A 19,390-nucleotide genomic window follows, 5' to 3' on the forward strand; every position below is an offset into this window, starting at 1 on the left:
AATTCTTTTTTTTTATACGATAGATAATATTAAATTGTAAATAAAATAAAATTTTATTTTATGTCAATTATATACTATTTGTTAGATGAAAGTACTCACATTCCTTTAGGGAATGGTCATGGGTTTATAATCTAAGAATACACCCTCCAAAGCAAAGTCATGAGAGCTTACGCTCAAAGTGGACAATATCATACCATTGTGGAGAGTCGTGTTTGTCTAACATGGTATCAGAGCCATGCCCTAAACTTAGCCGTGCCAATAGATTGGCAAATCCTCGAATATCGAACAAAGGACTCCAAAAAGAAAAAAGGAGTCAAGCCTCCTCGAAGGAAGTCAAAAATGGTCGCTTCGATTAAGGGGAGGTGTTGGAGAGTCGTGTTCGTCTGACACTATTCAATATTATACTAATAAGTTTTAATTTTAATTTTTTTTAACAGATAATATTAAATTGTAAATAAAATAACAAAATTATTATTAAAAATTAAATACACGCTTTAAAACATAAAGTCCAACATGTTCTCCAACTTACCATAGAGAAGACGAGACATATCTCGTAATTCAAAACATAGTAGGCACTTTAGCCTAGAGAATCTTTTTGTATGAAACAAAATGATTGTCATTTAAAGTCATTTTAGTCACTATCAAGATGTTTCTCTCTTGATTTTATTGCTTGGAAAATAGATAAATATATATTCTTCTTTCTAAACGAGTACGAGAAGAGCTTGAGCCTTTGACTTAGTGGCTAACTGAGCTATTTCAGCTACTTGATAAACTCTAATGAGTACGCTAGAAGAAGGGGTTGAACCTTCTACCTTGTGGTTAAGAACCACACGCTCTAACCTGAGCTATTCCAGCCCCAATATTATACGCTAGAAGAAGGGGTTGAACCTTCTACCTTGTGGTTCAGAACCACACGCTCTAACCTGAGCTATTCCAGCCTCAATATTAAAAAATTTCCCTTCTACCTTGTGGTTCAGAACCACACGCTCTAACCTGAGCTATTCCAGCCTCAATATTAAAAAATTTCTAAACGAACTAGGAGAAGAGCTTGAACTTTTGACCCAGCTAACTGAGCTATTTCAACTACTTGATAAAACTCTAATGAGTACGGTGAAGAAGGGGTTGAACCTTCGACCTTGTGGTTAACCGCCACACGCTCTAACCAACTGAGCTATTTCAGTCTCCACTATTAAAAAATTTCTAAACGAGCTAGGAGAAGAGCTTGAACTTCTGACCTTGCGGCTAACTGAGCTATTTCAGCTACTTGATAAAACTCTAATGAGTACGCTAGAAGAAGGGGTTAACCCTTCGACCTTGTGGTTGTGGTTAAGGGGTTAACCCTTCGACCTTGTGGTTGTGGTTAAGGGCCACATGCCCTAATCAACTGAGCTATTCCAGCCTCCACTGTCAAAAAATTTCTAAACGATCTAGGAGAAGAGCTTGAACTTTTGACTCGGCTAACTGAGCTATTTCAGCTACTTGATAAAACTCTAATAAATACGCTAGAAGGGGTTGACACTTCAACCTTTTAGTTAAAAGCCACACTCTCTAACCAACCGAGCTATTCCAGCCTCCACTATTAAAAAAATTCTAAACGATCTAGGAGAAGAGCTAGAACTTCTGACTTTGCGGCTAATTGAGCTATTTCAGCTACTTGATAAAACTTTAATGAGTACGAGGAAAGGGTTGACCCTTCGACCTTGTGGTTAAATGCCGCCACATGCTCTAACCAACTGAGCTACTCCAGCCTCCAATGTCAAAAAATTTCTAAACGATCTAGGAGAAGAGCTTGAACTTCTGACCTTGCGGCTAACTAAGCTATTTTAGCTACTTGATAAAACTCTAATGAGTACGCTAGAAGAAGGGGTTGAGAACCTTCGACCTTGTGGTTAACAGCTACACGCTCTAACCAACTAAGCTATTCCAGCCTCCAATGTCAAAAAGTCCAATGTCAAAAAGATCTAGTAGAAGAGCTTGAACTTCTCACCTTGTGGCTACCTGAGCTATTTCAGCTACTTGATAAAACTCTGATAATGAGTACGCTAGAAGAAGGGGTTGAACCTTCGACCTTGTGGTTAACAGCCACACGCTGAGCTATTCCAGCCTCCAACATCAAGAAATTTCTAAACGATCTAGGAGATGAGCTTTAACTTCTGACCTTGTGGCTAACTGAGCTATTTCAGCTACTTGAAAAAACTCTAATGAGTACGCTAGAAGAAGGGGTTGAACCTTCGACCTTGTGGTTAACAGCCACACGCTCTAACCAACTGAGCTATTCCAGCCTCCAATATCAAAAAATGTCTAAACGATCTTGGAGATGAGCTTGAACTTTTGACCTTCGACTAAGCTATTTCAACTACTTGATAAAACTCTAATGAGCGAAGAAGGGGTTGTAACAGCCACACGCCCTAACCAACTAAGCTATTCCAGCCTCCAATGTAAAAAATTTCTAAACGATCTAAGAGAAGAGCTTGGACTTCTGACCTTCGACTAACTGAGCTATTTCAGCTACTTGAAAAAACTCAAATCAGTACTCTAGAAGAGGGGGTTGAACCTTCGACCTTGTGGTTAACAGCCACACGCTCTAACCAACTGAGCTACTCCAGCCTCCAATGTTAAAAAATTTCTAAACGATCTAAGAGAAGAGCTTGAACTTCTGACCTTCGGCTAACTGAGCTATTTCAGCTAACCTTCGATCTTGTGGTTAAGAGCCACACGCTCTAACCAACTGAGCTACTCCAGCCTCCAATGTCTATAAACGATCTAAGAGAAGACCTTGAACTTCTGACCTTCGGCTAACTGAGCCTATTTCAACTCTTTGAAAAAACTCTAATGAGTACGCGCTAGATGAAGGGGTTGGAACCTTCGACCTTGTGGTTAACAGCCACATGCTGTAACCAACTGAGCTACTCCAGCCTCAAATGTCAAAAAATCTAACCAACTGAGCTACTCCAGCCTCAAATGTCAAAAAATTTCTAAACGAGCTAAGAGAAGAGCTTGAACTTTTGACCTTCGGCTAACTGAGCCTATTTCAACTCTTTGAAAAAACTCTAATGAGTACGCTAGATGAAAGGGTTGAACCTTCGACCTTGTGGTTAACAGCCACATGCTGTAACCAACTGAGCTACTCCAGCCTCCAATGTCAAAAAATTTCTAAACGATCTAAGAGAAGAGCTTGAACTTCTGACCTTCGGCTAACAGCGACACGCTTTAACCAACTGAGCTACTCCAGCCTCCAATGTCAAAAAATTTCTAAACGATCTAAGGAGAAGAGCTTGAACTTCTGGAGTACGCTAGAAGAAGGGGTTGAACCTTCGATCTTGTGGTGAACAGCCACACGCTCTAACCAACTGAGCTACTCCAGCCTTCAATGTCAAACTATTTCAAAACGATCTAGGAGAAGAGCTTGAACTTCTTACCTTCGGCTAACTAAGCTATTTGAGCTACTTGATAAAACTCTAATGAGTACGCAAGAAGAAGAGGTTGACCTTCGACCTTGTGGTTAACAGCCACACACTCTAACCAACTACGCTACTCAAGCCTCCAATGTCAAAAAATTTCTAAACGATTTAAGAGAAGAGCTTGAACTTCTGACCTTCGACTAACTGAGCTATTTCAGCTACTTGAAAAAACTCAAATGAGTAGGCTAGAAGAGGGGGTTGAACCTTCGACCTTGTGGTTAACAGCCACACGCTCTAACCAACTGAGCTACTCCAGCCTTCAATGTCAAATTATTTCAAAACGGTCTAGGAGAAGAGCTTGAACTTCTGACCTTCAGCTAAAACTCTAATGAGTACGCAAGAAGAAGAGGTTGACCTTCGACCTTGTGGTTAACAGCCACACGCTCTAACCAACNNNNGAGCTACTCCAGCCGCCAATGTGATAAAACTCTAATGAGTACGCAAGAAGAAGAGGTTGACCTTCGACCTTGTGGTTAACAGCCACACGCTCTAACCAACTGAGCTACTCCAGCCTCCAATGTCAAAAAATTTCTAAACGATCTAAGAGAAGAGCTTGAACTTCTGACCTTCGGCTAACTGAGCTATTTCAACTCTTTGAAAAAACTCTAATGAGTACGCTAGAAGAAGGGGTTGAACCTTCGACCTTGTGGTTAACAGCCACACGCTCTAACCAACTGAGCTACTCCAACCTCCAATGTCTAAAAATTTCTAAATGATCTAGGAGAAGAGCTTGAACTGATCTAGGAGAAGAGCTTGAACTTCTGACTTTCGGCTAGTTGAGCTGTTTCAGCTACTTGATAAAACTCTGATGAGCACGCTAGAAGAAGGGGTTGATAACCTTCGACCTTGCTGTTAACAGCCCCACGCTCTAACCAACTGAGCTATTCCAGCCTCCAATGTAAAAAAATTCTAAACGATCAAAGAGAAGAGCTTGAACTTCTGACCTTCGGCTAACTGAGCTATTTCAGCTACTTGAAAAAACTCAAATGAGTACGCTAGAAGAGGGGGTTGAACCTTCTACCTTGTGGTTAACAGCCACANGCTCTAACCAACTGAGCTACTCCAGCCTCCAATGTCAAAATATTTCTAAACGATCTAAGAGAAGAGCTTGAACTTCTGACCTTCGAGCTATTTCAACTCTTTGAAAAAACTCTAATGAGTACGCTAGAAGAAGGGGTTAAACCTTCGACCTTGTGGTTAACAGCCACACGCTCTAACCAACTGAGCTATTCCAGCCTCCAATATCAAAAAATGTCTACACGATCTTGGAGATGAGCTTGAACTTCTGACCTTCGACTAACTGAGCTATTTCAACTACTTGATAAAACTCTAATGAGCGAAGAAGGGGTTGATAACCTTCGACTTTGTGGTTAACAGCCACACGCTCTAACCAACNGAGCTATTCCAGCCTCCAATGTAAAAAATTTCTAAACGATCCAAGAGTTCGACCTTGTGGTTAACAGCCACACGCTCTAACAACCTGAGCTATTCCAGCCTCCAATGTAAAAAAATTCTAAACGATCCAAGAGAAGAGCTTGAACTTCTGGAGTACGCTAGAAGAAGGGGTTGAACCTTCGACTAAAAAAATTCTAAACGATCTAAGAGAAGAGCTTAAACTTCTAGAGTACGCTAGAAGAAGGGGTTGAACCTTCGACCTTGTGGTTAACAGCCACACGCTCTAACCAACTGAGCTACTCTAGCCTTCAATGTCAAACTATTTCAAAACGACCTAGGAGAAGAGCTTGAACTTCTGACCTTCGGCTAACTAAGCTATTTCAGCTACTTGATAAAACTCTAATGAGTACGCAAGAAGAAGAGGTTGACCTTCGACCTTGTGGTTAACAGCCACACGCTCTAACCAACTGAGCTACTCCTGCCTCCAATGTCAAAAAATTTCTAAACGATCTAAGAGAAGAACGATCTAAGAGAAGAGCTTGAACTTCTGACCTTCGGCTAACTGAGCTATTTCAACTCTTTGAAAAAACTGTAATGAGTACGCTAGAAGAAGGGGTTGAACCTTCGACCTTGTGCTTAACAGCCACACGCTCTAACCAACTGAGCTACTCCAGCCTTCAATGTCAAACTATTTCAAAACGATCTAGGAGAAGAGCTTGAACTTCTGACCTTCGGCTAACTAAGCTATTTCAGCTACTTGATAAAACTCTAATGAGTAAGAAGAGGTTGACCTTCGACCTTGTGGTTAACACTCTAACCAACTGAGCTACTCCAGCCTCCAATTTCAAAAAATTTCTAAACAATCTAAGAGAAGAGCTTGAACTTCTGACCTTCGGCTAACTGAGCTATTTCAACTCTTTGAAAAAACTATAATGAGTACGCTAGAAGAAGGGGTTGAACCTTCGACCTTGTGGTTAACAGCCACACGCTCTAACCAACTGAGCTACTCCAGCCTCCAATGTCTAAAAATTTCTAAATGATCTAGGAGAAGAGCTTGAACTTCTGACTTTCGGCTAGTTGAGCTATTTCAGCTACTTGAAAAAACTCAAATGAGTACGCTAGAAGAGGGGGTTGAACCTTCTACCTTGTGGTTAACANCCACACGCTTTAACCAACTGAGCTACTCCAGCCTCCAAAACTCTAATGAGTACGCTAGAAGAAGGGGTTGAACCTTTGACCTTATGGTTAACAGCCACACGCTCTAACCAACTGAGCTATTCCAGCCTCCAATATCAAAAAATGTCTAAACGATCTTGGAGATGAGCTTGAACTTCTGACCTTCGACTAACTAAGCTATTTCAACTACTTGATAAAACTCTAATGAGCGAAGAAGGGGTTGATAACCTTCGACCTTGTGGTTAACAGCCACACGCTCTAACCAACTGAGCTATTCCAGCCTCCAATGTAAAAAATTTCTAAACGATTTAAGAGAAGAGCTTGAACTTCTGGAGTACGCTAGAAGAAGGGGTTGAACCTTCGACCTTGTGGTTAACAGCCACACGCTCTAACCAACTGAGCTACTCCAGCCTCCAATGTCAAAAAATTTCTAAACGATCTAAGAGAAGAGCTTGNACTTCTGACCTTCGGCTAACTGAGCTATTTCAACTCTTTGAAAAAACTCTAATGAGTACGCTAGAAGAAGGGGTTGAACCTTCGACCTTGTGGTTAACAGCCACACGCTCTAACCAACTGAGCTACTCCAGCCTCCAATTTCAAAAAATTTCTAAACAATCTAAGAGAAGAGCTTGAACTTCTGACCTTCGGCTAACTGAGCTATTTCAACTCTTTGAAAAAACTCTAATGAGTACGCTAGAAGAAGGGGTTGAACCTTCGACCTTGTGGTTAACAGCCACACGCTCTAACCAACTGAGCTACTCCAGCCTCCAATGTTTAAAAATTTCTAAATGATCTAGGAGAAGAGCTTGAATTGATCTAGGAGAACAGCTTGAACTTCTGACTTTCGGCTAGTTGAGCTATTTCAGCTACTTGATAAAACTCTGATGAGCACGCTAGAAGAAGGGGTTGATAACCTTCGACCTTGCTGTTAACAGCCCCACGCTCTAACCAACTGAGCTATTCCAGCCTCCAATGTAAAAAAATTCTAAACGATCAAAGAGAAGAGCTTGAACTTCTGACCTTCGGCTAACTGAGCTATTTCAGCTACTTGAAAAAACTCAAATGAGTACGCTAGAAGAGGGGGTTGAACCTTCTACCTTTTGGTTAACAGCCACACGCTCTAACCAACTCAGCTACTCCAGCCTCTAAATGTCAAAATATTTCTAAACGATCTAAGAGAAGAGCTTGAACTTCTGACCTTCGGCTAACTGAGCTATTTCAGCTACTTGAAAAAACTCAAATGAGTACGCTAGAAGAGGGGGTTGAACCTTCTACCTTGTGGTTAACAGCCACACGCTCTAACCAACTGAGCTACTCCAGCCTCCAATGTCAAAATATTTCTAAACGATCTAAGAGAAGAGCTTGAACTTCTGACCTTCGGCTAACTGAGCTATTTCAGCTACTTGAAAAAACTCAAATGAGTACGCTAGAAGAGGGGGTTGAACCTTCTACCTTGTGGTTAACAGCCACACGCTCTAACCAACTAAGCTACTCCAGCCTCCAATGTCTAAATATTTCTAAACGATCTAAGAGAAGAGCTTGAACTTCTGACCTTCGGCTAACTGAGCTATTTCAACTCTTTGAAAAAACTCTAATGAGTACGCTAGAAGAAGGGGTTGAACCTTCGACCTTGTGGTTAACAGCCACACGCTCTAACCAACTGAGCTATTCCAGCCTCCAATATCAAAAAATGTCTACACGATCTTGGAGATGAGCTTGAACTTCTGACCTTCGACTAACTGAGCTATTTCAACTACTTGATAAAACTCTAATGAGCGAAGAAGGGGTTGATAACCTTCGACCTTGTGGTTAACACCACACGCTCTAACCAACTGAGCTATTCCAGCCTCCAATGTAAAAAATTTCTAAACGATTTAAGAGAAGAGCTTGAACTTCTGGAGTACGCTAGAAGAAGGGGTTGAACCTTCGACCTTGTGGTTAACAGCCACACGCTCTAACCAACTGAGCTACTCTAGCCTTCAATGTCAAACTATTTCAAAACGACCTAGGAGAAGAGCTTGAACTTCTGACCTTCGGCTAACTAAGCTATTTCAGCTACTTGATAAAACTCTAATGAGTACGCAAGAAGAAGTGGTTGACCTTCGACCTTGTGGTTAACAGCCACACGCTCTAACCAACGAGCTACTCAAGCCTCCAATGTCAAAAAATTTCTAAATGATCTAGGAGAAGAGCTTGAACTGATCTAGGAGAAGAGCTTGAACTTCTGACTTTCGGCTAGTTGAGCTATTTCAGCTACTTGATAAAACTCTAATGAGCACGCTAGAAGAAGGGGTTGATAACCTTCGACCTTGCTGTTAACAGCCACACGCTCTAACCAACTGAGCTATTCCAGCCTCCAATGTAAAAAATTTCTAAACGATCTAAGAGAAGAGCTTGAACTTCTGACCTTACGCTAGAAGAGGGGGTTGAACCTTCTACCTTGTGGTTAACAGCCACACGCTCTAACCAACTGAGCTACTCCAGCCTCCAATGTCAAAATATTTCTAAACGATCTAAGAGAAGAGCTTGAACTTCTACTGAGCTACTCCAGCCTCCAATGTCAAAATATTTCTAAACGATCTAAGAGAAGAGCTTGAACTTCTGACCGTCAGCTAACTCTAATGAGTACGCTAGAAGAAGGGGTTGAACCTTTGACCTTGTGGTTAACAGCCACACGCTCTAACCAACTGAGCTACTCTAGCCTTCAATGTCAAACTATTTCAAAACGACCTAGGAGAAGAGCTTGAACTTCTGACCTTCGGCTAACTAAGCTATTTCAGCTACTTGATAAAACTCTAATGAGTACGTCAAAAAATTTCTAAACGATCTAAGAGAAGAGCTTGAACTTCTGACCTTCGGCTAACTAAGCTATTTCAGCTACTTGATAAAACTCTAATGAGCACGCTAGAAGAAGGGGTTGATAACCTTCGACCTTGCTGTTAACAGCCACACGCTCTAACCAACTGAGCTACTCTAGCCTTCAATGTCAAACTATTTCAAAACGACCTAGGAGAAGAGCTTGAACTTCTGACCTTCGGCTAACTAAGCTATTTCAGCTACTTGATAAAACTCTAATGAGTACGCAAGAAAAAGAGGTTGACCTTCGACCTTGTGGTTAACAGCCACACGCTCTAACCAACTGAGCTACTCAAGCCTCCAATGTAAAAAAATTTCTAAATGATCTTGGGGAAGAGCTTGAACTTCTGACTTTCGGCTAGTTGAGCTATTTCAGCTACTTGATAAAACTCTAATGAGCACGCTAGAAGAAGGGGTTGATAACCTTCGACCTTGCTGTTAACAGCCACACGCTCTAACCAACTGAGTTATTCCAGCCTCCAATGTAAAAAATTTCTAAACGATCTAAGAGAAGAGCTTGAACGTCTGACCTTCGGCTAACTGAGCTATTGCAGCTACTTGAAAAAACTCAAATGAGTACGCTAGAAGAGGGGTTGAACCTTCGACCTTGTGGTTAAGGGCCACACGCTCTAACCAACTGAGCTACTCCAGCCTCCAATGTTAAAAAATTTTTAAACGATCTAAGAGAAGAGCTTGAACTTCTGACCTTCGGCTAACTGAGCTATTTGAGCTAACCTTCGTACTTGTGGTTAACAGCCACATGCTCTAACCAACTGAGCTACTCAAGCCTCCAATGTCTAAAAATTTCTAAACGATCTAAGAGAAGTCCTTGAACTTCTGACCTTCGGCTAACTGAGCCTATTTCAACTCTTTGAAAAAACTCTAATGAGTACGCTAGATGAAGGGGTTGAACCTTCGACCTTGTGGTTAACAGCCACATGCTGTAACCAACTGAGCTACTCCAGCCTCCAATGTCAAAAAATTTCTAAACGATCTAAGAGAAGAGCTTGAACTTCTGACCTTCGGCTAACTAAGCTATTTCAGCTACTTGATAAAACTCTAATGAGTACGTCAAAAAATTTCTAAACGATCTAGGAGAAGAGCTTGAACTTCTGACCTTCGGCTAACTAAGCTATTTCAGCTACTTGATAAAACTCTAATGAGTACGCTAGATGAAGGGGTTGAACCTTCGACCTTGTGGTTAACAGCCACATGCTGTAACCAACTGAGCTACTCCAGCCTCCAATGTCAAAAAATTTCTAAACGATCTAAGAGAAGAGCTTGAACTTCTGACCTTCGGCTAACAGCGACACGCTCTAACCAACTGAGCTACTCCAGCCTCCAATGTCAAAAAATTTCTAAACGATCTAAGAGAAGAGCTTGAACTTCTGGAGTACGCTAGAAGAAGGGGTTGAACCTTCAACCTTGTGGTTAACAGCCACACGCTCTAACCAACTGAGCTACTCCAACCTTCAATGTCAAACTATTTCAAAACGATCTAGGAGAAGAGCTTGAACTTCTGACCTTCGGCTAACTAAGCTATTTCAGCTACTTGATAAAACTCTAATGAGTACGCAAGAAGAAGAGGTTGACCTTCGATCTTGTGGTTAACAGCCACACGCTCTAACCAACTGAGCTACTCCAGCCTCCAATTTCAAAAAATTTCTAAACAATCTAAGATAAGAGCTTGAACTTACGCTAGAAGAAGGGGTTGAACCTTCAACCTTGTGGTTAACAGCCACACGCTCTAACCAATTGAGCTACTCCAACCTCCAATGTTAAAAAATTTATAAACGGTCTAGGAGAAGAGCTTGAAGTTCTGCTGTAATGACTACGCTAGAAGAAGGAGTTGAACCTTCTAACTTGTGGTTAACAGCCACACGCTATAACCAACTAAGCTACTCCAGCCTCCAATGTCAAACTATTTCTAAACGATCTAGGAGAAGAGCTTGAACTTCTGACCTTCGGCTAACTAAGCTATTTCAGCTACTTGATAAAACTCTAATGAGTACGTCAAAAAATTTCTAAACGATCTAAGAGAAGAGCTTGAACTTTTGAATTTGGCTAACTGAGCTATTTCAGCTTCTTGAAAGAACTCTAATGAGTACGCTAGAAGAAGGGGTAGAACCTTCGACCTTGTGGTTAATAGCCACACACTTTAACCAACTGAGCTACTCCAGCCTCGAATGTCAAACTATTTCAAAACGATCTAGGAGAAGAGCTTGAACTTCTGACCTTCGGCTAACTAAGCTATTTCAGCTACTTGATAAAACTCTAATGAGTACGCAAGAAGAAGAGGTTGACCTTCGATCTTGTGGTTAACAGCCACACGCTCTAACCAACTGAGCTACTCCAGCCTCCAATTTCAAAAAATTTCTAAACAATCTAAGATAAGAGCTTGAACTTACGCTAGAAGAAGGGGTTGAACCTTCAACCTTGTGGTTAACAGCCACACGCTCTAACCAATTGAGCTACTCCAACCTCCAATGTTAAAAAATTTATAAACGGTCTAGGAGAAGAGCTTGAAGTTCTGCTGTAATGACTACGCTAGAAGAAGGAGTTGAACCTTCTAACTTGTGGTTAACAGCCACACGCTATAACCAACTAAGCTACTCCAGCCTCCAATGTCAAACTATTTCTAAACGATCTAGGAGAAGAGCTTGAACTTCTGACCTTCGGCTAACTAAGCTATTTCAGCTACTTGATAAAACTCTAATGAGTACGTCAAAAAATTTCTAAACGATCTAAGAGAAGAGCTTGAACTTTTGAATTTGGCTAACTGAGCTAATTCAGCTTCTTGAAAGAACTCTAATGAGTACGCTAGAAGAAGGGGTAGAACCTTCGACCTTGTGGTTAATAGCCACACACTTTAACCAACTGAGCTACTCCAGCCTCGAATGTCAAACTATTTCTAATGTGGTTAATAGCCACACACTTTAACCAACTGAGCTACTCCAGCCTCGAATGTCAAACTATTTCTAAACGATCTAGTAGAAGAGCTTGAACTTCTCACCTTCGGCTAACTAAGCTATTTCAGCTACTTGATAAAACTCTAATGAGTAAGCTAGAAGAAGGGGTTGACCTTCGACCTTGTGGTTAACAGCCACACGCTCTAACCAACTAAGCTACTCCAACATCCATTATCCAAAAATTAACCAACTAAGCTACTCCAACATCCATTATCCAAAAATTTCTAAACGATGTAGGAGAAGAGCTTGAACTTCTGACCTTTGGCTAATTGAGCTATTTCAGCTACTTGATAAAACTCTAATGAGTAAGCTAGAAGAAGGGGTTGACCTTCGACCTTGTGGTTAACAGCCACACGCTCTAAACAACTGATCTACTCAAACCTCCAATGTCAAAATAATTCTAAACGATCTAAGAGATGAGCTTGAACTTCTAACCTTCGGCTAACAGAGCTATTTCAGCTACTTGATAAACCTCTAATGAGTAACACTAGAAGAAGGAGTAGAACCTTTGACCTTGTGGTTAACAGCCACACGCTCTAACCAACTGAGCTACTCCAGCCTCCAATTTCAAAAAATTTCTAAACAATCTAAGAGAAGAGCTTGAACTTCTGACCTTCGGCTAACTGAGCTATTTCAACTCTTTGAAAAAACTCTAATGAGAGTACGCTAGAAGAAGGGGTTGAACCTTCGACCTTGTGGTTAACAGCCACACGCTCTAACCAACTGAGCTACTCCAACCTCCAATGTCTAAAAATTTCTAAACGATCTAGGAGAAGAGCTTGAACTTTTGACCTTCGGCTCACTAAGCTATTTCAGCTACTTGATAAAACTCTAATGAGTACGCTAGAAGAAGGGGTTGATAACCTTCGACCTTGTGGTTAACAGCCACACGCTCTAACCCACTGAGCTATTCCAGCCTCCAATGTAAAAAATTTCTAAACAATCTTGTACTTCTGACCTTCGGCTAACTGAGTTATTTTAGCTACTTGAAAAAACTCTAATGAGTACGCTAGAAGAAGGGGTTGGCCTTCGATCTTATGGTTAACAGCCACACGCTCTAACCAACTGAGCTACTCCAACCNGACCTTCGGCTAACTGAGCTATTTCAACTCTTTGAAAAAACTCTAATGAGAGTACGCTAGAAGAAGGGGTTGAACCTTCGACCTTGTGGTTAACAGCCACACGCTCTAACCAACTGAGCTACTCCAACCTCCAATGTCTAAAAATTTCTAAACGATCTAGGAGAAGAGCTTGAACTTTTGACCTTCGGCTCACTAAGCTATTTCAGCTACTTGATAAAACTCTAATGAGTACGCTAGAAGAAGGGGTTGATAACCTTCGACCTTGTGGTTAACAGCCACACGCTCTAACCCACTGAGCTATTCCAGCCTCCAATGTAAAAAATTTCTAAACAATCTTGTACTTCTGACCTTCGGCTAACTGAGTTATTTTAGCTACTTGAAAAAACTCTAATGAGTACGCTAGAAGAAGGGGTTGGCCTTCGATCTTATGGTTAACAGCCACACGCTCTAACCAACTGAGCTACTCCAACCTCCAATGTCATAAAATTTCTAAACGATCTAGAAGAAGAGCTTGAACTTCTGACCTTCGGCTAACTGAGCTATTTCAGCTACTTGATAAAACTCTAATGAGTACGCTAGAAGAAGAGGCTGATAACCTTCGACCTTGTGGTTAACAGCCACACGCTCTAACCAACTGAGCTATTCCAGCCAACAATATCAAAAAATTTCTAAACGATCTAGGAGATGAGCTTGAACTTTTGACCTTTCGGCTAACTGAGCTATTTCAGCTACTTGATAAAACTCTAATGAGAGTACGCTAGAAGAAGGGGTTGAACCTTCGACCTTGTGGTTAACAGCCACACGGTCTAACCAACTGAGCTATTCCAGCCAACAATATCAAAAAATTTCTAAACGATCTAGGAGAAGAGCTTGAACTTCTGACCTTCGGTTACTTGAAAGAACTGTAATGAGTACGCTAGAAGAAGGGTTTGAACCTTTGACCTTGTGGTTAAAGGCCACTCGCTCTAACCAACTGAGCTACTCCAACCTTCAATGTCAAACTACTTCTTAACGATCTAGAAGAAGAGATTTAACTTCTGACCTTCGATATTTCAACTACTTGATAAAACTCTAATGAGTACGCTAGATGAAGGGATTAAACCTTCGACCTTGTGGTTAACAACCACACTCTCTAACCAACTGAGCTACTCCGACCTTCTGCTAACTAAGCTATTTCAGCTACTTGAAAGAACTCTAATGAGTACGCTAGAAGAAGGGTTTGAACCTTCGACCTTGTGGTTAACAGCCACACGCTCTAACCAATTGAGCTATTTCAGTCTCCAATATCAAAAAATTTCTAAACGATCTAGGAGATGAGCTCAAACTTCTGACCTTTCGGCTAAATGAGCTATTTCAGCTACTTCATAAAACTCTAATGATTATTATGAGTCACCTTGTGGTTAACAACCACACGCTCTAACCAACTGAGCTACTCCATCCTCCAATGTCAAACTATTTCTAAACGATCTAGGAGATGAGCTTGAACTTCTGACCTTTCGGCTAACTAAGCTATTTCAGCTACTTGCTAAATCTCTAATGAGTAGACTATAAGAAGGGGTTGAACCTACGACCTTGTGGTTATCAGCCACACGCTCAAACCAACTGAGCTATTCCAACCTCCATTATCCAAAAATTTCTAAACGATCTAGGAGATGAGCTTGAACTTCTGACCTTCGGCTAAATGAGCTATTTCAGTTACTTCATAAAACTCTAATGAGTACGCCTGAAGAAGGGGTTAAACCTTCGACCTTGTGGTTAACCGCCACACACTCTAACCAACTGAGCTACTCTAGCCTCCAATGTCAAAAAATTTCTAAACGATCTAGGAGAAGAGCTTGAACTTCTGACCTTCTGCTAACTAAGCTATTTCAGCTACTTGATAAAACTCTAATGAGTACGCTAGAAGAAGGGGTTGACCTTCGACCTTGTGGTTAACAGCCACACGCTCTAACCAACTGAGCTACTCCAGCCTCCAATGTCAAAAAATATCTAAACGATCTAGGAGAAGAGCTTGAACTTCTGACCTTGCGGCTAATTGAGCTATTTCTGCTACTTGATAAAACTCTAATGAGTGATTTCTGCAATTATTTTTTGATAGCGGTTGCTGAATATCATAAACTTATTACACAAAATCCTATTTTTTTAGAACGAGTTGAGGGAGTAGGCATTATTTCTGGAGAAGAGGTAATAAATTGGAGGTTATCAGGACCAATGCTGCAAGCTTCCGGAATACCATGGGTTCTTCGTAAAGTGGATCATTATGAGTGTTTTGACGAATTTGATTATGAAGTTCAGTGGCAAAAAGAAGGAGATTCATTAGCTCGTTATTTAGTCAGACTTGGTGAGATGACGGAATCCATAAAAATTATTCAACAAGCTTTGGAAGGAATTCCAGGGGGACCTTATGAAAATTTAGAAATACGATCTTTTGATCGAGGACAGTCTCCGGAATGGAATGACTTTGACTATCGATTCATTAGTAAAAAACCTTCGCCAACTTTTGAATTGGCGAAACAAGAACTTTATGTGAGAGTCGAAGCCCCAAAAGGGGAATTGGGCATTTTTTTGATAGGGGATCAGGGTGGTTTTCCTTGGAGATGGAAAATTCGCCCGCCGGGTTTTATCAATTTGCAAATTCTTCCTCAGTTAGTTAAAAGAATGAAATTGGCTGATATTATGACAATACTAGGTAGCATAGATATCATTATGGGAGAAGTTGATCGTTAAAATGATAATTGATACATCACAAGTCCAAGATATCAATTCTTTTTCGAGATTGGAATTCTTAAAAGAAGTCTATGGAATTCTATGGGTGTTTGTCCCTATTTTGACTACTGTATTGGGAATCACAATCGGCGTACTAGTAATTGCATGGTTAGAAAGAGAAATATCCGTCGGGATACAACAACGTATTGGACCTGAATATGCTGGTCCTTTGGGAGTTCTTCAAGCTTTAGCATATGGCACAAAACTACTTTTTAAAGAAAATCTGCTTCCATTTAGAGGTGATACGCGTTTATTCAGTATCGGACCATCTACTGCAGTCATATCAATTTTACTAAGCTATTCAGTAATTCCTTTTGGTTATCGCCTTGTTTTAGCAGATCTGCAGATCGGTGTTTTTTTATGGATTGCCATTTCAAGTGTTGCTCCCATCGGCCTTCTTATGTCAGGATATGGATCCAATAATAAATATTCCTTTTTAGGTGGTCTACGAGCTGCTGCTCAATCAATTAGTTATGAAATACCATTAACTCTATGTGTATTATCAATATCTCTACGTGTGATTCGTTGAGACATAAACTTGCTCCCATCCGCACTATAAAAATAATAGAAAGAGGGGCAAATAGATATGTCTATATATCTATCTATATTGAATTGCAGATACAGAAATGATAGAATCATTTTGGATCGGACCAAATACGAATACGGGTCTCCGATAGAGATGAAAGAAGATAGACAAGAAAGAAAATAGGAGGAAACACTTTTCAATAGAGGAATCGGTATTCTAATGACTTCAGTGGTTCCAGCATAATACAAATGAAAGAAAAAGGGGAAGGACATCATAACATAATGAGATACTAATCTTAAAAGAGGGGGATATGGCGAAATCGGTAGACGCTACGGACTTAATTAGATTGAGCCTTGGTATGGAAACCTACTAAGTGATAACTTTCAAATTCAGAGAAACCCTGGAATTAAAAATGGGCAATCCTGAGCCAAATCCTTTTTCCGAAAACAAAAAAAAGGGTAGGTGCAGAGACTCAATGGAAGCTGTTCTAACAAATGGAGTTGACTACGTTGCGTTAGTAAAGGAATGAATCCTTCCAAACTCCAGAAAAGATGAAAGATAAACGTATTACGTACTGAAATACATGCCTTCTGAAAGATAAACGTATTTCCTGTTCTACACATTGTGAAAGAAGGAGTGAATCCTCTGAAGCAATGTGGGTAATAGGCTTTGCCTTTCCTACTCAAGGAGTGAATCCTCATAAGCCTAGTGGGTAATAGGCATTGCCTTTCCTACTCAAGAAGTGAATCCTCAGAAGGCATGTGGGTAATTAGCTTCTGTCCAACTCAAGGAGTTAATCCTCATAATTGAATTCACTACGGCGTCAACTGTTTATAACTCGCCAGAGTTACTTATTATAATCCCCTTGCTATGGAAGGGTAGTAGTTGAATATATAAAGCAGCTAACTGGCCTTGTAATTGAATCCTCAGAAGTTATGTGGGTAATTGGCACTTCTTATTATACAGAAAATGTCAAAAGTGTTCACCATCATTTAATTCTCTACGGCGTCAATGCTGGTTGATAACTCTTATGAGTTAGTTATTATAATCCCCTTCCTATGGATGTGTAGTAGTTGAATATAAAGCATCTAACTGTCCTTGTAATTCGATTAGTGAATCCTCTGAAGTGATGTGGGTAATTCACACTGCAGTATTATACAGAAATTGCGTAATTCCGTCCCACTCCAAAAAGTCGATTCGCCACCACTCCAAAAAGAGGATACGGTACCTGCTAAAGTATTCCCGATACACCACCACTGCAAATGGGAGTACTTTTTCTATAAAGGCCTATCCTGAAGCTCGAATCTGTCATTGCGAAGTCAGCTATGATGGAGAGTAACCCGAAGGTCAAGACGAAGCCTCAGACGTCATGTAGCCGACTCCAACGGATTGGTGTGGTATATCACCCGTTTATATTCTCATTCTCAACCATGGTATTGACAACATAATTCTTCCGGCAAGAATTATAGCGCCTGTTCAATTTGTGTGCAGGTGTCTCAACCATGTGAAGATCCAGTCTCCTCCAGAATATAATAATAGTTAAAAGGAACTATAGTTCCAATTACCTTCTCTGGAGAACGGCGTTAATAGAGTCAACGTATCGCTCAAAATCATATGAATGTATTATCTATCGTGGGATGATTTCATAAGTAAATATAACTCATGCGCCACTTCCCAGTGAAACTAGACCTCAAGATCATTGTAATAGTAGAGAAAGAGAAAGAGTACATTGCTTTTATTTAGTAGTACTCTGAAGTGTATGTATTTATGTAAGTAGTATGGAATATGATTTAATTGTTGGAATACAATATGAGTAATGAGAGTGTTGATTGTATGTAATTATTAATAAGTGATAGTCTATTGAGTAAGTAAATAAAAGTAAGATAAAAGTCTTATATTGTGTGTTTGTGAATGTGTGATTTGTGTGAAGAGTGTGTGATTTGTGTTAAGTATGTCTGTTAAATGCTATATCCCTAAAGAGGGACACTTTTCGTGAGGTACTTTTTTCCTAAGGAGTTTGTAGCCTTTGAGTTCTCCGCCGGTAATGGGAAGATGAGCTTCCCCATTGGAATGGTATCCGCTCGAGGAGCCTGTCCATGCCTGCTTATCCAGACCAAACAGCAACCTTTGGTCCTTCGGGCTGAGGCTCAAGGCGGGAATCAAGGGTATGGGTTCAAGGCTGCTCTACTTACTAGGAATGGGATCCGGAACATGACGAATGGGACCCCCATGGCATATGAGATGTGGATGATGGAGCTGCTTGTTGCTGGTCTTTTATACGCGGACGCAGAATCCATTTTGACCGTGGAATCAGGTCGCTAATTCAAATGAGGAATGACATATGCAATTAACTAGACACCATATTAGAAAATGAATGGCCAATTTGGTGCTTTTGATGGCCCATCCCTTTCATAATCGCAGCGCAGAGCAACAAGTCACAAGAGAGGCATTGCTCGCTTCCCGCTTGCAAACAGAAACTCCATCTTCAGCCCTTATCCCGAGTAGAGGAGCAGCGCTTCCTGATTCAATTGCTTGATTCACTGGGCTGGGCTAAACCTTCGACACCAGCACTGGATTTGCACAAAGAGAAAGACAAGACCGTCTAAGGCGAAAAGCCCTTATTGTCCAATCCAAACCTCCCTTCCATATTTAGTAATAAGTTATAGTTTACCATATATATCATATTTAATATTTTATTATAGGCAAATATCGATATTTGCCTTCTTACCATAGTAATCTTTGCATTTATTGTTATTTCCATTTATTGTTATTTTCATGTTCTTATCATTTATTTGATTATAAATAAGATAACTTTCCCACCATTTAATTGTAGTGGATTATGCAAACATTCACATGGTATTAGAGCCATTTTGGTTTAGCAACTCGGATTCTTTCTTTTCAATGGCTTTTGAAATCTTCTATTGTTCTTCTCCACCACCACTGCTGGCTTTGACGCCGCAGGGGCAGTCGTCATGACTGACACATGCAGAGCCGATTGATTATTATTCGGCTTCACCCTTTTGACCTCCAAATCATCCTTCGTCATACTCTGTACATATCCTTTCTTTTCAATGGCTTTTGAAATCTTCTACTGTTCTTCTCCACCACCACTGCTGGCTTTGACACCACAGGGGCAGTCGTCATGGCTGCCACATGTAG

General features: G+C 40.6%; 48 non-coding genes across 48 annotated transcripts; all 48 read right to left on the reverse strand.

The window, feature by feature from the left end:
* Nucleotides 1-1,852: 1,852 nt before the first annotated feature.
* On the reverse strand, nucleotides 1,853-1,928 carry TRNAN-GUU. Its single transcript has one exon. It is a non-coding gene; the product is annotated as a tRNA-Asn (tRNA).
* Nucleotides 1,929-2,208: 280 nt separating this feature from the next.
* On the reverse strand, nucleotides 2,209-2,282 carry TRNAN-GUU. Its single transcript has one exon. It is a non-coding gene; the product is annotated as a tRNA-Asn (tRNA).
* A 251-nt stretch (nucleotides 2,283-2,533) lies between these two features.
* Nucleotides 2,534-2,607, reverse strand: TRNAN-GUU. Its single transcript has one exon. It is a non-coding gene; the product is annotated as a tRNA-Asn (tRNA).
* A 234-nt stretch (nucleotides 2,608-2,841) lies between these two features.
* Nucleotides 2,842-2,916, reverse strand: TRNAN-GUU. Its single transcript has one exon. It is a non-coding gene; the product is annotated as a tRNA-Asn (tRNA).
* A 144-nt stretch (nucleotides 2,917-3,060) lies between these two features.
* On the reverse strand, nucleotides 3,061-3,134 carry TRNAN-GUU. Its single transcript has one exon. It is a non-coding gene; the product is annotated as a tRNA-Asn (tRNA).
* Nucleotides 3,135-3,291: 157 nt separating this feature from the next.
* On the reverse strand, nucleotides 3,292-3,365 carry TRNAN-GUU. The gene has a single exon. It is a non-coding gene; the product is annotated as a tRNA-Asn (tRNA).
* Nucleotides 3,366-3,644: 279 nt separating this feature from the next.
* On the reverse strand, nucleotides 3,645-3,718 carry TRNAN-GUU. Its single transcript has one exon. It is a non-coding gene; the product is annotated as a tRNA-Asn (tRNA).
* A 358-nt stretch (nucleotides 3,719-4,076) lies between these two features.
* On the reverse strand, nucleotides 4,077-4,150 carry TRNAN-GUU. Its single transcript has one exon. It is a non-coding gene; the product is annotated as a tRNA-Asn (tRNA).
* Nucleotides 4,151-4,276: 126 nt separating this feature from the next.
* Nucleotides 4,277-4,352, reverse strand: TRNAN-GUU. Its single transcript has one exon. It is a non-coding gene; the product is annotated as a tRNA-Asn (tRNA).
* A 102-nt stretch (nucleotides 4,353-4,454) lies between these two features.
* TRNAN-GUU lies at nucleotides 4,455-4,528 on the reverse strand. Its single transcript has one exon. It is a non-coding gene; the product is annotated as a tRNA-Asn (tRNA).
* A 95-nt stretch (nucleotides 4,529-4,623) lies between these two features.
* TRNAN-GUU lies at nucleotides 4,624-4,697 on the reverse strand. Its single transcript has one exon. It is a non-coding gene; the product is annotated as a tRNA-Asn (tRNA).
* A 391-nt stretch (nucleotides 4,698-5,088) lies between these two features.
* On the reverse strand, nucleotides 5,089-5,162 carry TRNAN-GUU. The gene has a single exon. It is a non-coding gene; the product is annotated as a tRNA-Asn (tRNA).
* Nucleotides 5,163-5,265: 103 nt separating this feature from the next.
* Nucleotides 5,266-5,338, reverse strand: TRNAN-GUU. Its single transcript has one exon. It is a non-coding gene; the product is annotated as a tRNA-Asn (tRNA).
* Nucleotides 5,339-5,457: 119 nt separating this feature from the next.
* On the reverse strand, nucleotides 5,458-5,531 carry TRNAN-GUU. Its single transcript has one exon. It is a non-coding gene; the product is annotated as a tRNA-Asn (tRNA).
* A 264-nt stretch (nucleotides 5,532-5,795) lies between these two features.
* Nucleotides 5,796-5,869, reverse strand: TRNAN-GUU. Its single transcript has one exon. It is a non-coding gene; the product is annotated as a tRNA-Asn (tRNA).
* A 103-nt stretch (nucleotides 5,870-5,972) lies between these two features.
* On the reverse strand, nucleotides 5,973-6,046 carry TRNAN-GUU. The gene has a single exon. It is a non-coding gene; the product is annotated as a tRNA-Asn (tRNA).
* Nucleotides 6,047-6,066: 20 nt separating this feature from the next.
* TRNAN-GUU lies at nucleotides 6,067-6,140 on the reverse strand. The gene has a single exon. It is a non-coding gene; the product is annotated as a tRNA-Asn (tRNA).
* Nucleotides 6,141-6,237: 97 nt separating this feature from the next.
* On the reverse strand, nucleotides 6,238-6,313 carry TRNAN-GUU. Its single transcript has one exon. It is a non-coding gene; the product is annotated as a tRNA-Asn (tRNA).
* A 56-nt stretch (nucleotides 6,314-6,369) lies between these two features.
* Nucleotides 6,370-6,443, reverse strand: TRNAN-GUU. Its single transcript has one exon. It is a non-coding gene; the product is annotated as a tRNA-Asn (tRNA).
* A 103-nt stretch (nucleotides 6,444-6,546) lies between these two features.
* TRNAN-GUU lies at nucleotides 6,547-6,620 on the reverse strand. Its single transcript has one exon. It is a non-coding gene; the product is annotated as a tRNA-Asn (tRNA).
* A 103-nt stretch (nucleotides 6,621-6,723) lies between these two features.
* TRNAN-GUU lies at nucleotides 6,724-6,797 on the reverse strand. Its single transcript has one exon. It is a non-coding gene; the product is annotated as a tRNA-Asn (tRNA).
* Nucleotides 6,798-6,923: 126 nt separating this feature from the next.
* On the reverse strand, nucleotides 6,924-6,999 carry TRNAN-GUU. The gene has a single exon. It is a non-coding gene; the product is annotated as a tRNA-Asn (tRNA).
* Nucleotides 7,000-7,101: 102 nt separating this feature from the next.
* Nucleotides 7,102-7,175, reverse strand: TRNAN-GUU. Its single transcript has one exon. It is a non-coding gene; the product is annotated as a tRNA-Asn (tRNA).
* A 104-nt stretch (nucleotides 7,176-7,279) lies between these two features.
* On the reverse strand, nucleotides 7,280-7,353 carry TRNAN-GUU. The gene has a single exon. It is a non-coding gene; the product is annotated as a tRNA-Asn (tRNA).
* A 103-nt stretch (nucleotides 7,354-7,456) lies between these two features.
* On the reverse strand, nucleotides 7,457-7,530 carry TRNAN-GUU. Its single transcript has one exon. It is a non-coding gene; the product is annotated as a tRNA-Asn (tRNA).
* Nucleotides 7,531-7,633: 103 nt separating this feature from the next.
* On the reverse strand, nucleotides 7,634-7,707 carry TRNAN-GUU. Its single transcript has one exon. It is a non-coding gene; the product is annotated as a tRNA-Asn (tRNA).
* A 228-nt stretch (nucleotides 7,708-7,935) lies between these two features.
* On the reverse strand, nucleotides 7,936-8,009 carry TRNAN-GUU. The gene has a single exon. It is a non-coding gene; the product is annotated as a tRNA-Asn (tRNA).
* Nucleotides 8,010-8,310: 301 nt separating this feature from the next.
* TRNAN-GUU lies at nucleotides 8,311-8,386 on the reverse strand. The gene has a single exon. It is a non-coding gene; the product is annotated as a tRNA-Asn (tRNA).
* Nucleotides 8,387-8,443: 57 nt separating this feature from the next.
* On the reverse strand, nucleotides 8,444-8,517 carry TRNAN-GUU. The gene has a single exon. It is a non-coding gene; the product is annotated as a tRNA-Asn (tRNA).
* Nucleotides 8,518-8,660: 143 nt separating this feature from the next.
* Nucleotides 8,661-8,734, reverse strand: TRNAN-GUU. Its single transcript has one exon. It is a non-coding gene; the product is annotated as a tRNA-Asn (tRNA).
* A 733-nt stretch (nucleotides 8,735-9,467) lies between these two features.
* TRNAK-CUU lies at nucleotides 9,468-9,540 on the reverse strand. Its single transcript has one exon. It is a non-coding gene; the product is annotated as a tRNA-Lys (tRNA).
* Nucleotides 9,541-9,780: 240 nt separating this feature from the next.
* TRNAN-GUU lies at nucleotides 9,781-9,854 on the reverse strand. Its single transcript has one exon. It is a non-coding gene; the product is annotated as a tRNA-Asn (tRNA).
* A 200-nt stretch (nucleotides 9,855-10,054) lies between these two features.
* TRNAN-GUU lies at nucleotides 10,055-10,128 on the reverse strand. The gene has a single exon. It is a non-coding gene; the product is annotated as a tRNA-Asn (tRNA).
* Nucleotides 10,129-10,284: 156 nt separating this feature from the next.
* TRNAN-GUU lies at nucleotides 10,285-10,358 on the reverse strand. Its single transcript has one exon. It is a non-coding gene; the product is annotated as a tRNA-Asn (tRNA).
* Nucleotides 10,359-10,584: 226 nt separating this feature from the next.
* On the reverse strand, nucleotides 10,585-10,658 carry TRNAN-GUU. Its single transcript has one exon. It is a non-coding gene; the product is annotated as a tRNA-Asn (tRNA).
* Nucleotides 10,659-10,722: 64 nt separating this feature from the next.
* Nucleotides 10,723-10,796, reverse strand: TRNAN-GUU. Its single transcript has one exon. It is a non-coding gene; the product is annotated as a tRNA-Asn (tRNA).
* A 199-nt stretch (nucleotides 10,797-10,995) lies between these two features.
* On the reverse strand, nucleotides 10,996-11,069 carry TRNAN-AUU. The gene has a single exon. It is a non-coding gene; the product is annotated as a tRNA-Asn (tRNA).
* A 226-nt stretch (nucleotides 11,070-11,295) lies between these two features.
* TRNAN-GUU lies at nucleotides 11,296-11,369 on the reverse strand. The gene has a single exon. It is a non-coding gene; the product is annotated as a tRNA-Asn (tRNA).
* Nucleotides 11,370-11,433: 64 nt separating this feature from the next.
* Nucleotides 11,434-11,507, reverse strand: TRNAN-GUU. The gene has a single exon. It is a non-coding gene; the product is annotated as a tRNA-Asn (tRNA).
* A 199-nt stretch (nucleotides 11,508-11,706) lies between these two features.
* Nucleotides 11,707-11,780, reverse strand: TRNAN-AUU. The gene has a single exon. It is a non-coding gene; the product is annotated as a tRNA-Asn (tRNA).
* A 170-nt stretch (nucleotides 11,781-11,950) lies between these two features.
* TRNAN-GUU lies at nucleotides 11,951-12,023 on the reverse strand. Its single transcript has one exon. It is a non-coding gene; the product is annotated as a tRNA-Asn (tRNA).
* A 319-nt stretch (nucleotides 12,024-12,342) lies between these two features.
* Nucleotides 12,343-12,416, reverse strand: TRNAN-GUU. Its single transcript has one exon. It is a non-coding gene; the product is annotated as a tRNA-Asn (tRNA).
* Nucleotides 12,417-12,521: 105 nt separating this feature from the next.
* Nucleotides 12,522-12,595, reverse strand: TRNAN-GUU. The gene has a single exon. It is a non-coding gene; the product is annotated as a tRNA-Asn (tRNA).
* Nucleotides 12,596-12,993: 398 nt separating this feature from the next.
* Nucleotides 12,994-13,067, reverse strand: TRNAN-GUU. The gene has a single exon. It is a non-coding gene; the product is annotated as a tRNA-Asn (tRNA).
* A 627-nt stretch (nucleotides 13,068-13,694) lies between these two features.
* On the reverse strand, nucleotides 13,695-13,768 carry TRNAN-GUU. Its single transcript has one exon. It is a non-coding gene; the product is annotated as a tRNA-Asn (tRNA).
* Nucleotides 13,769-13,853: 85 nt separating this feature from the next.
* TRNAK-UUU lies at nucleotides 13,854-13,927 on the reverse strand. The gene has a single exon. It is a non-coding gene; the product is annotated as a tRNA-Lys (tRNA).
* Nucleotides 13,928-14,143: 216 nt separating this feature from the next.
* On the reverse strand, nucleotides 14,144-14,217 carry TRNAN-GUU. Its single transcript has one exon. It is a non-coding gene; the product is annotated as a tRNA-Asn (tRNA).
* A 619-nt stretch (nucleotides 14,218-14,836) lies between these two features.
* TRNAN-GUU lies at nucleotides 14,837-14,909 on the reverse strand. The gene has a single exon. It is a non-coding gene; the product is annotated as a tRNA-Asn (tRNA).
* Nucleotides 14,910-19,390: the final 4,481 nt, after the last annotated feature.

Source organism: Cucurbita maxima, unplaced genomic scaffold (assembly GCF_002738345.1).
Source record: "Cucurbita maxima cultivar Rimu unplaced genomic scaffold, Cmax_1.0 Cma_Scf00015, whole genome shotgun sequence".
In the NCBI taxonomy this organism is placed as follows: Eukaryota; Viridiplantae; Streptophyta; class Magnoliopsida; order Cucurbitales; family Cucurbitaceae; genus Cucurbita; species Cucurbita maxima.